The 12,652-nt window shown below is 34.7% G+C and overlaps 1 protein-coding gene across 8 annotated transcripts in view; it reads right to left on the reverse strand.

The window, feature by feature from the left end:
* Positions 1-12,652, reverse strand: part of CBLB (Cbl proto-oncogene B) — a 409,638-nt gene that overhangs the window by 267,806 nt on the left and 129,180 nt on the right. For 7 of the 8 annotated variants that reach the window (XR_007407886.1, XM_049105236.1, XM_049105235.1 and 4 more), the window contains one exon: positions 7,127-7,230. The exons of the other annotated variant lie outside the window; for it this stretch is intronic. The gene's annotated coding sequence lies outside the window, so the exon portion shown is untranslated. The remainder of the gene's footprint in view (positions 1-7,126; positions 7,231-12,652) is intronic. 8 annotated transcript variants of the gene reach the window in all.

The following is a 12,652-nucleotide window of genomic DNA, read 5'->3' on the forward strand; positions in this document are numbered from 1 at the left end:
AAGGGGACAATCCAACAAGAAGATATAATAATTATAAATATTTCTGCATCCAACATAGGAGCACCCAGAAACATAAAATAGTTAATAATAAACATAAAGGAACTAATTTATAATAATATAAGAGTAGGCAACTTTAACATCTCACTTACATCAATGTGTAGATAATCTAAACAGAAAATCAACAATGACTTTGAATGGCACACTGGAACAGATGGACTTAACAGATATATTCAGAACATTCCATCCTAAAACAACAGAGTATACATTATTTTCAAGTGCACATGGAACATTCTCCAGAATAGATCACATATTAGGCAACAAACCTCAACATAATGTAGCCCATATATGAAAAATTCACAGCTAACATCATTCTTAATGGGGAAAAATTGATGGGTTCCTGGGTAGCTTAGTTGGTTACACATCTGCCTTCAGCTCAAGTCATGATCCCTAGGTTCTGGATTTGAGTCCCACATTCACTCCCTGCTCAGCAGGGAATCTGCTTCTCCATCTACCCTTCCTCTCTGCTAGTGTTCTCTCTCTCTCTCACTCTCTCATGCTCTCTTTCAAATAAATTATAAAATGATGAAAACCTGAGATCTTTTCTACTAAGGTCATGAAAAAGATGAAAGTGTCCACTGTCACCAATTTTATTCAAAATAGTACTGGGAGTCCTAGCCACAGAAAACAGACAACAAAAATAATTAAACGGCATCCAAAATGGTAAGAATGAAGAAAAAACTTTCACTATTTTCAGATGACAAGATAACATATACAGAAAACCCAAAAGACTCCACCAAAACACTGCCTGTACTCGTAAATGAATTCAATGAAGTTGCAGGATACAAAATCAAGATGCAGAAATCTATGGCATTTCTATACAGCAAATAATGAAGCAGCAGAAAGAGAAATTAAGAGAACATCCCATTTATAATTGCACCAAGGATAATAAGATACCTAGGAATAATCCTAACCAGAGAAGTGAGTCTTTTATTATAAAAAGTATAAAATGCTGATAAAAAATTGAAGAAGACAGAAAGAAGTGGAAAGAGTCAATGCTCATGGATTGGAAGAACAAATATTGTTAAAATGTCTATACTACCCAAAGCAATCTGCACTTTTAATGAGAGACAACGTAGAGTTGGTTGGGTTTCCTTACACTAATTCCTATACATGTGACTCAACCCTGCCTTAGTTTCTTCATCCATAAAATTTTGAGAAATACAGGGCCTACCTCTCTGGTTGTTGTGTGAAATTAATTACTACTTAGAACACTCCCATAAAATAAATGTCAGCTACTGTTATTAGTGACATCTAAAAATCTAATGCTCATTTGAAAGGATACAGCACACTTCTGACAAGTATTCCAAAGATATTTATTACATCTTTACTCTACATCGCCTCCTAAAAGTACTAAATACAGTCTATCATCTAGATCTTTTATTTTTATTTTATTTTTTTAAAGATTAAAAAAAATATTTATTCACTAGACAGAGAGAGGCAGAGACATAAGCAGAGGGAAAAGCATGTTCCCTGAGGGGAGTCCAATGTGGGACTCACTTCCAGGACCTTGGATCACACCCTGAGCCAAAGGTAGATGCTCAACCACTGAGCCACACAGATGCCCCTATCTAGATCTTTTAATAACATATGAATTAAATCTTACTAGAATAATAAGTAGACTTATTATACTAGAAGGACTAGAATAAACTTTTAACAGTTCAACTCAAACCTTAAAATTTTATAGTTAGTTTTCCTATATACTTAATGTAATTATATTTGCAATCCAGGATTTCATCTTTTCCATTCACCATTTAATAGAAGTTAATTTTCAGAAGCACCTCCAGAGAGAATGGCCATTTAGAAATCTAACTTTAAAAAAATGTTTTCATTTATTTATTTATTTTTAAAAAGCAAAATATAATTCATGGACATTTACTGGTTTAAACAGTATAAGCCTTGGGCAATAATCACAATTCTTAACTTAAAATGTTAATTTAGGCTTTAAAGGAAAAAATAAAGTGACTATTGTTCATGATTATTAATCTGATTAAAACTTTTGAAAAATTGGTTTCATCATGAGCCAGACAACAAATTAATTTATAGAAATATATTGGCTCCATTATTATATAAAAAACAAAAACATATGTATAGTTTTCTGTTTTTCCTAAACCACAATCTTTTAGAGGACTCAAATTTACAGAGGAACCCTGATGAGTAGCATGTGTTGAATTTAGAAAGCAGGGCTTGGAAGATTATACTACATACACAAACTCTTTCATATGAAGCAGGATCTGCATGTACTTATCTTCAATATTATTTTCACAAATACACACAGAAGCATGCTTATCTTAATCTTTAGTCCCTAGGGTATTGTGAAGTCTTTTTACTTCATGAGAGTCAACAGGGGTATAGTTGGGCGCCATGTCTCATATATTTTCTTTGTCTTTTGTACCTCATCTCTTATTTATCCACTGCACAAAACCCGGTAGAGAAGCAGCAGCAGATGACATAGCAGCAGCAGCAATGGCAACTAAGTGCTTAGAAGTCATCGCCTCTAAACTCTTCCACTAGTCAGTTTTCTTCAAAATTCTCCAATTCTCTGGCCACACTCAGGAATAGCTCTTGGGGGACAATATGTAAATAAGGACTTTAAAACCAACGGCTCAATAATGAAATTCAAATACTAACAAGTTTTGATGTGTTTGTTGTTGGGGTCTTTACCATGTGTTTTACTTTAATTATATGTATTCATTTACTTTTAGATCTTATATACAGAAAGTTGGATGATAATATTCCTAGTCTATAGTATTATTATCATATGTCCATGTAGGACTCCTCTTGATTTTTATTAATTCACTTTCCCTCTCATTTCTTATAGTCAGCTCTGTCTCCCATACCCAAGGCAAGACTCTAATGTGTTTATGTCATTTAATAGACATGGAATCTTTTAGAAAATTTTGTGTTTTTCTATGCAAATGTGTTTCTAATTTGTATCAATGATTCTATGCCATAAATCTCATTCCTTTTCTTTTTTTCCTCAATCTTATATTTTATAAATCTGTGTTGCTATGTGCCTAAACTATTTTTTTATAAATATTGACTCTGTTCCTAACATTTACAAATTAGAAGACTTTATATACAAGTGCAGACTATTGGCTTCTGTTTGAGTCTCTATTTCTGAATGGCAAACAAAGGAGCTATAATGACTGCAGCTTTTAGGAACACATGCTTTCTATTTTTCAACTGGGCCCCCATCACTCAGTACCTGTCTCCTGTAAGCATTTCAATTTGCAGTCCCTAGAAACGATGAAACTTGAGCATGACTCGTGGGATATTGTGACCTATTAAGCTCTTATACTTTCCTTCCCTTCTCTCCTCTCTTGTGCCTATCATAAGTCTCCAGTTTAACATCTAACTACCAGTATATCTTCTCAGTTATAACAACTTTTTTCTGCAAAGCAAGGAGTGTTTCAATGATTTCTCTCTATTTTCACATTCGTGTATAATTCAGTCCTTTTTTTCCATGAGTCTCTTCTACTATGTTCTTTAAAAACATTTTTAAAAATATTTATTTAATTATTTTAGAGTGGAGAGAGAGGACATGAGAGGGAGAGGGAGAGAGAATCTCAAGCAGATTTGAGGGGCTCAACCTCATGACCCTGAGATCATGACCTGAGCCACAACCAAGAGTTGGATGCTTAACTGACTGTGCCACCCAGGTGCCCCTCTTCTACTATGTTCTATGTGAACACATGTTTCTTCACCTTTATTTTAACTCTAATGTGTATACTTTGTCCTTATTTATGAGATGTGACTCTGTAGGTATCATTTGCATCGGCCTCCCTGTTTTATCACTGCTTCTAAAACCAGAATCCTCTACACCCTCACACGTATCTCCTCTCTGATGTACTCTACCTTTTCTCTTCATTCATTCCACAGTCAGTTATCCAACAAATGCTTATTGAATGACTAAGTGCTAGAAACATTGCTCCAGTTTCTGGGAATACAGAAATGAACCCCCAAACAAAAATGTCTATTTCCATCCTCATGATTCAGAGTTGGAAATAAATATTGGCCCAAATACCATCACTCTCCCACACTCTTAAAAGATAATAACAACTGGTTCAAAAATGTTTGAATGCATTTTTTGACTTTTGTAATTTTCATCTACTGCTTAAAAATGGGTAGAGAACTTGAATAGACATTTTTCCAAAGAAGATATATAGATGGCCAACAGGCACAAGAAGATACTCAATATCACTAACCATACGAGAAATGTAAATAAAAACCACAATAAGATATCACCACATACGTGTCAGATTGTCTATTATTAAAAAGACAAAAAAATAAGTATAGCAAGGATGTGGAGAAAAAAGAACTCTTGTACACTACTGGTAGAGATGTAAATTGGTGCAGGCATTATGGAATATAGCATAGACGTTCCTCAAAACATTAAAAATTGAACTACCATGCTATCCAGTAATTCCATGTGTAGGTATTTATCTGAAGAAAATACAAATACCAATTTGAAAAGATATATACATCCTTATGTTTATTGCAACATTATTTACAATAACCAAGATATAGAAGCGACCAAAGTGTCCATCAATAGATAAACAGATAAAGACGAGGTAGCACATATATACACAATGAAATATTATTGTGCCATAAAACAGAATGAAATCTTGACATTTGCAACAACATGGATGGACCTATAGGGTATTATGCTAAGTGAAATAAGTCAGGCAGAGAAAGACAAATACTGTATGATTTCACTTAAATGTGGAATCTAAAAAATGAAACAAGCGAACAAACAATACAAAAACAGAAACAGACTCTTAGATATAGGAAACATGCTGTTGGTTACCAAGGGGGAATTAGTTAAGGGGGTAGGCTAAATAGTAAAGAATATTAAGAAGTACAAACTTCCAGGTCTAAAATAAATAAGTCATGGGGATGTAATGTACAACATAGGAAATAGGGTCAATAATATTGTAATAACTACGTATAGTGACAGATGGTAACCAGACTTATTGTGGGGACCATTTCATAATGTATAAACATATTGAATCAATATGATGTACACTTGAAACTAATAGGATATTATATGTCAATTATACTTCAATAAAAAAAAAGATAGGTTGAAAAGCCCACTTACATCTTAACATTTGTTAGAATCCTTAATTAGCTTGGAGAATGGCTGGTTTAGACTAGGTTTCAGGTTATTTCACTCCAGTTTACCACTAACCCAGCAAAAAACAGGGAAAATAACAAACTCAGACTAAGGACAAATGTGAAAACTTCTAATGTCTCCTATTTCTTCATGGGGCAAAGCCCGAAGTCTGCTGGCCATTGTAGCTAATATGGTTTGAGAAATCCACCAGGTTAGAGGACCCAAGGAGTTGGTTCTGCCATATTTTAAAACAACAGGCTGGGAGACAAGGTTCCTTTTTGTGCCCCAGCTTTCTACCTTTCTGTTCTGTTTCCAATGTGTTGCTAGACTCACAGCAGATCTAGCCATGCTGAACACAGTAAACAAGATATTTCTCATCATCAGAACCTTCCATTTTCTCTAGGTGACAGGAAATTTGACTTGGAAGTGTTTGAACTAAAAAGAGAAGGTTACTGATAAGGAGGTTGTAAAAGAGTGCATGAAATAGTATGGCTCTTTCCTGAAGTGGATTAAAAAGAACACATACAAGAAGGTTATCTGACCAGTTGCTTTATGCATGTGGCAATCTCTGGCCTTGGTCATGGATGATTGGAAGCAGAGTGTTTCCCTTTAAAGCCTTTAGTCACAAAATAATCTCTTCTCTTTATCTGACTCCATATCTGGTTTGTAAAAGTCCAAGGCAACTTTCAAGGTAGGAATGTGTATATCCCTATAGAAAAATGTTGTATACCTATGGAAAATTTTTATATACCCATATTAGGTTGGATCTTGATGATTTATTTGTTACTGTTACAGCTTTAATTGGCATATTTTGTACATGTAATATATTTCTAATATTTTGAAGCTAATTTCTTTCTTTATATTGTGAGCATTGTCTAAAGCAAGAAAATAAGAAATCAATTCACAATGCCACACATGTCTACCAAATGTGTTTGTTCTCAGTCTGTAATTAAATTATAAACTTATTTATTTTATTTATAAAAATAAAGTTTTGTTCATGCTAGCTTCAAAGAGACAGGGTACATAAATGAAGTCACCTTTTGCTCAGCAGACATCAAATATTTATTGACTACCTTCTATTGTCAGGCACTATACAAGTTGCTGTACATATTTATTTAAATTAACTCAAGTTAAGTTGAAGATGAGATTATTATTCCTATTTTAGATATGAGAAAAATAAATCTCACAAAGAAACAATAACCTGAAAGAGATTATGTAGACCATACATGGCACAACTATAATTAAATAATGATATTAAATAAAGCCCACCCCCCAACATAGACACTCCCTTTGAAGATGAAGCCAACTGTTCAGAACTTGGCAATGAATCTAATTCCAGATCTCATACTTTCCCCACATTAATAATGATAGTGTTACAAGAAAGAGACAATCTGCTTTGATTCTTTTCCCCAGGCCTGACACGGCAGGGTAGCCTTGGCTGATTAGATTTGAGAGGCACGAGGAAGAAAGCTTACTCAGACCCAGAGAAGCTCCAGTCCAACAATTTAAGAGATATTCCTTCAGGTCTTTCTTGAGGACTTAGAAGTCTTTCAAGTACCTTTGTAACATCAATATTCCTAGACTATTATGCTTTGAGTCAATTATCAATAAAACCTTAGAGAATTTGTTGATCCAAACCATTTCTAGGGGTGACAGATACCAGAAAGTACAGTCCCTAAGGATCAAGACAAAGGATGCCCTATAGGTTTTCCTATGGGAAGGCAAGCAATAGGTAATGCTGAGAGAGCCACAGAAATGCGACAAATAATAAATTGTACTTATTCACAGTTTTCTCAAGTTTTATCTGCTCAGAGCATAGACAGACATCAGTTCTTTAGGAAAATACTAGGTTTTAATTTGATATTGTCAATTTGCCGTAGACATCATTTAAGAAAATAAATACAGGACCCTACAATGTCTTGCTTTAAACAAATTGTTTTAAATAAAGCATACCTGCTTTAGATGTGTCAGTTGTGTTCTCTTCCAGTAATGTATGTTATCTCAAGGTCAAATGAACCCCAGCAGAGAGATGACAAATACATAACATTATAAATGACCTCAGGAGAACAGAAAAGAGAATATTAATCAATTTTAAGCACTCTGAGACAGCAGGAGACTATTTTGGCTAGATTGCATGACACTTCTAATGGCATGACTACTTGACAGCTCTTTCATTCCAGGAAAAAAAAAAAGTTGGACAAAGAGTCAGGGAGGTCATAAGTCAAATCAAAGTCTCAAAGGAGAAAATCAAACCCTAAAAGCACCCTTTAAAAAGATATCCAATATATAGACATATTACAGTGTCTCTTGTTTGATTTTTAAGTTTTATGCAACCAGCTATTGAGTATCAGTAATTTCAATTGAATGAGGAGACGATTGGGTAAAAAGAAAGACAAAACTCAAAACACTGCTCAAAGCATCTAGTTAGTCAGAGACAGCAAAACAAAAATAATATAGTTCTTATTTTTATTGGTTCATCACTAGTAATAAGTACAATGATTAGTATTCTCTGCTGATAGTAAATCCAAGCTGCTATTTATAATATCCATTCATTTGTTCCCTCAACAAACATAAAAAAAAAATTAGCTCTAGTATAAACTAAGGACTGTCAAAGTCACAAGGGTAATAAAAATATCAGAAGATGAGAGAGATGAGATTGAAAGTCAGACAAGAAATGGAAAGTTTAGTCCCTTGAGCAGGACACAATGCAGAGATCAAGAGGAGAGAAGTAACCGAGTGTCAGGCATGTAAGGGTGAATCCTAAAGAACAAACAGGCGGAATGGTGGGTTTTGGAGCTTCCTCTGTGAAAACACAGCATCTGTCTGGCTGCACTTTTGACGTTGTGCTTGCTGTGGTTACTGGGCTTCCATATTTGTAGAAGTTGTACAATATCCTGTAGCACGCCAGTATAAATTAAAGTTTCTGTGATTTTAGCCACCACATATCTATTCTGTATGTTAACTCTAGAATTATCAAATGCTGATCAGAAATGCCAATCATTTTAACAATGCAAATTGGTTCATATTCACATCCCTCCTGGCAAAGGCTTCAAAAGCTTCCCATTTTCCTTGGAATAAAATTCAAACTCTTTAGCATAACCTTTTAGGCCTTATGTGATCCGGTCCCTGACTGCTTTTCCAAGTTCATTCCTATCGTTCACCCCTGACTTTCCTTCTCCATGGGCATCAGGCCCCCTTTAATGTGTCCAACATGTCCAGACTTCTCTGCGGTTTCCTCTACCAGGAATTCCTACTCCCATGCCAAATCCATCTCCATGTGACCAACATCTATTCATCTTTGCAATTTGAGTTCAAATGTTCCTTTCTCGAGGAAGCCTCCTCTTCTGACCATCAAGTCTACAATAAATTACTAATTAGTTCCTCACTATTTCTTTTCACTGAACACTGTTCTATTTCATCATTGCACTTACGATAAGTTGAAATTGTATGGTAATATATATTGAAATTACATTACATAATTTTTAGAGTGTTTTAAGCTCCATGAAGACAGGGATCGCATTGTTTTCATTTACAATTAGACTCATGACTTACAAGAAGTACCCGACAAATATTTGTTAAAAGAGTGAATAAAGGACAATGAATTATTAATTATTATATAATACATGCAAGATTTTGGAGTCAAGGTGTGATTTTAAACATAGGGTCTCAAGGGAGAAATACCATTGGTGGGTCTCAATGGAGAAATACCATTGGTGGTAAACACCTGAGCTAGATGACCTCCAGTTGTCCTGGGCACATTTGGCATCCTAGGAGTCCAGGAAAACTGTGTCTGGTCCTGGCTGTGTGAACCTGTCCCTTACGTCTTTGGGCTTCAGTTTCCCAAGGTGTTAAATGAGTGGTTGAACTGGGTGGCTTTGGTGATTTCTGTATTAAAAATTAAAGAAAATCATATCTTCATGTAGGAATTGCAGAAAATAATTAAGATTTCAGTACTTAGCAGTCTCTAGCTGTATCAAGTTGCTGGCATGAGTCTGAAAGTTAAAGACCCAGGTTCATTTACTCACTTTTCACCCATTCCTTTCACCAAAAGTGCATATCTGATTTCCCAAAGCAGAGACTAGAAACATGTGTGGGCAAGTACTCAAAAAAAGCAAGCATTTAACTTTCTAAGCACCCTTATCACTCCAACATCTAGGTTTGGCACGGAATCACAGAACTCAACACAACAGCTGCCTTCACTATCATATGTGCATACTGAATAAGAGATTTCTGCTTTACAAGAAGCTATTTCAGAAAGTCCAACATACAGCTGCTCTATCTTCATATGTCACTCCTTGAAGGAAGTCATTTTACTGACTGTTCTGGACTTTTTTCTTTTTTTGGTCTGTACTCACATACTATAGGTGAATAAAATCCCAAATATATGCTTCCATACTTTCCAAATGTGTTTGTTACTGTTAGTGTTAAGTCATTTGACTCATTCTGCTAAAAGGACGGCTCTCCTATTTCTCGAAGTATCAGTGTTGTAGAGTACCTGCCAAATTGTTTGGCATGGTTATACAACTACTGTTGATAAAGTTCAATTCATAGCCAGGAAATAACAGCCTTCAACTAAGGTTCACAAATGTGAATCTGAAAGTAAACCTATTACTGAGCTCACCTATAATTTAAAGTAAAGAAACTTTCTAAGTTGGAACATGACTTGCACTGAGAACCACAAGATGTCACAGACTTATTTTCTAGTCTGGGAGAAGGGAATTTTGTTTCTAGTTTTTCCTCTCTTAAAAAAAAAAAAAAAACAGCATGTCTTGCGCTCAGAAATATTCATTGTATTTGTGAATTGTTGAGGAAAGCCCTATTTTGGTAGATAAATACTTTACAAATATAGAGCTGAAAAAGCACTATGGATATGCTAATAGATGTCTAATAATTTTTTTAGATGTCTAATAATTATATGTGGAGTGAGATAGTTTCACAAATTTCACAAACTACTATGTTAGTTACGAGTTGAATTTTAATAAAATAGCGCCGGAGGTACAATTGGACTTCAGTAAGATTCATGACCTTAGCTTACTGCTTCTCCTTTTGTCTGGAATACCCTTTGCTCTTTCTCTTCCTCATATGAATATCAAACATCAACACGAACATCACCTGCTCTGTAAAGCCTCTCTTGATTTTACTTCCCCCAAGCACACTGACTACTTTCACTACTCCTTTTTCTATTTCCTCTGCACCCAGAACATATGTCTGTTGTACATTTTAGCTGCTTTGTTTCATTGATTCTTTTTTTGGCATTAAGTTTCATGAAAGAAGCTAGCATCTTATTCAATTGTGTTTACCTTTGACTTATCTTACTACTGCATGCTAGGGCTAAAGAAGATGAATAAAGCATAGGCCTGCTTGTTCGGAGTGCTTAGGGTGATCAGACCTCTAATAAATGTGGTTACTTGACACCTGGTATTAATAGGTTTCCAAAGATTAAAATTTATTTTCAGTGGAAACTGGCCTTGGGCTCTGGGAAAAAATTAAAAAGTAAAATGGGTTTTGTTTCCTTTCTGCTTCTCATTCTATACTTTTCTTCTACTCCTCTGATTCTCAGTCTTCACGTTGCCTTCAGGGATTCAAGATCCTTGGAGGAGGTATCTACACTCTATTTGCCCTTCTCAGAAAAGTCTCATGTCCCTCCATCTTCTTTCTCATTTTCTTCTCACTTCAATCTCTCCCCAGTAAAGACCCCATTTTGCAAATGTTTATGCTGGGTATTATTCTGAATATCTGAACAAAGTATAGATATTACCAGTGAGGTATAAATTATGGATGACTTTTGGTGTATCAGTAAGAAGATATTCTAATCAAAAGATGAGTGGACTTATGGGAGATATTATTGTTCCCTTGGATCCTACACTACCAAACAAAAACCTATCCATGTAACTCTCCTTATTATGGCTCCATGATAGGGTAATGAATCCCTTAGATGAGATTCTCATCCCTGTTACATCCAATTTTTTGAAGGGTAAGAAAATACTATCTGGGATTTGGCTAGACAAGGTAACCAGAGATGACTAATTTAAAGCTTAGTGTTGTCCTTATTTGGCACTAATGTCTACGTTCTTTCTTATATATATATATATCTTAATGACCCCTATTTATTTTTGAACAAGCATATTTAATATATAATTTATAAGTTTTATTAGAGTAGTTTGTATGGGTTGCAAAGAATCTTCTGTATTATACTGAGAATTTTAAGGACTAATTTACCTCCCAATACTACTTGTTTATTTTGGCCAATTCATGAATTATACTTTCTACCAGGAAGGCAGCAAAGAAAAAAAAGAATGATTTATTTAGGTGTTATAAAAAGACAGGTAAAAAGATAGAAAACCCATTTATCATCCATACTTGAAGTTAGGGTGAGGTTCCAATGTAGGGATGTATCTTCAGGAACTGGTTATCCTCCACACTGCAAAGGTCAGTGACAGGCATTGGATCAATTATCCTTGTGGGATTGTCATAATTTCTGCTGCTGGATCCCCAAATTATTGATTACTTGTTCCATGAAATCATGAAGTCTTAGTTGACTATAGTACTGTTTAATCAAACTAGTTATGGCTCATAGCCCTACAATAGTAACCCTCCTCTTCAGTGAGGGCTTTTATATGTAACTTGTGCTTTAGCTACCCTCAAAAACTTGTCCGTAAAAAGGAGATTGTTTCCCCCCTTAATCCATTGCCCACATTTTGTTGCTCCTTGCCCTCCTAAGATCCATTTTAAGAGATGATAGTTACCCAAAATCATTATCAGAATCTACTATTGTTCTTAATTCAGGAAGATAGGCAAATATCAAAACAGTTTATAGTGAATTGATTTGGGTTCCTTCCACTTAATATTATGTCATACACGTTTTCCTATCTTATTTAATATTCCTATAAAATGACTCCCTTAGCTGCCTAATATTCCATAGAATGAAATAGTATGACTTATTTTACCAATCCCAATCTTTAGAAAGAAATTGAATATCCAGCAGTTCACTCTTAATGTTCAGTAAAAATTTAAATACTTAAAATGCACTATGATTTGACTTTTGTTCCATATTTTGTTGATGGCTTAAGTGATGTTTACTCACAAGGCACTAATTGAAACAGTAATTGAAAATGACCTTGGTTAAAAGCTGAGGATACCCTTATCCAATTATGAATTTGCCACCAACTCGGCAACTGAAAAGATACTTTGAAGCCAAGAGAAAATTACCTTGATTTACTTAATTATTTCAATTCATTTTACCAGTGTTCTTAATGTCCTCTTATGTTCTTTCAAAGTTTTTCTTAGCAAATTGAAGTACTGATAAATCTCTGAGCAGAACTATCATTTCAATCATCTATGTAGCTGTGAGAGATCAGTAGGGTGTCCACCACATTAGTAAAAAACATAGGAAATATTAATAAAAAGGAAAATTAATAAAAACAAAAAATGATAGCCACGTATAAGAAAAGAGAGAAACATTTTGTCTCTGCATATCCA

Source organism: Canis lupus, chromosome 33, assembly GCF_003254725.2.
Source record: "Canis lupus dingo isolate Sandy chromosome 33, ASM325472v2, whole genome shotgun sequence".
Lineage (NCBI taxonomy): Eukaryota > Metazoa > Chordata > Mammalia > Carnivora > Canidae > Canis > Canis lupus.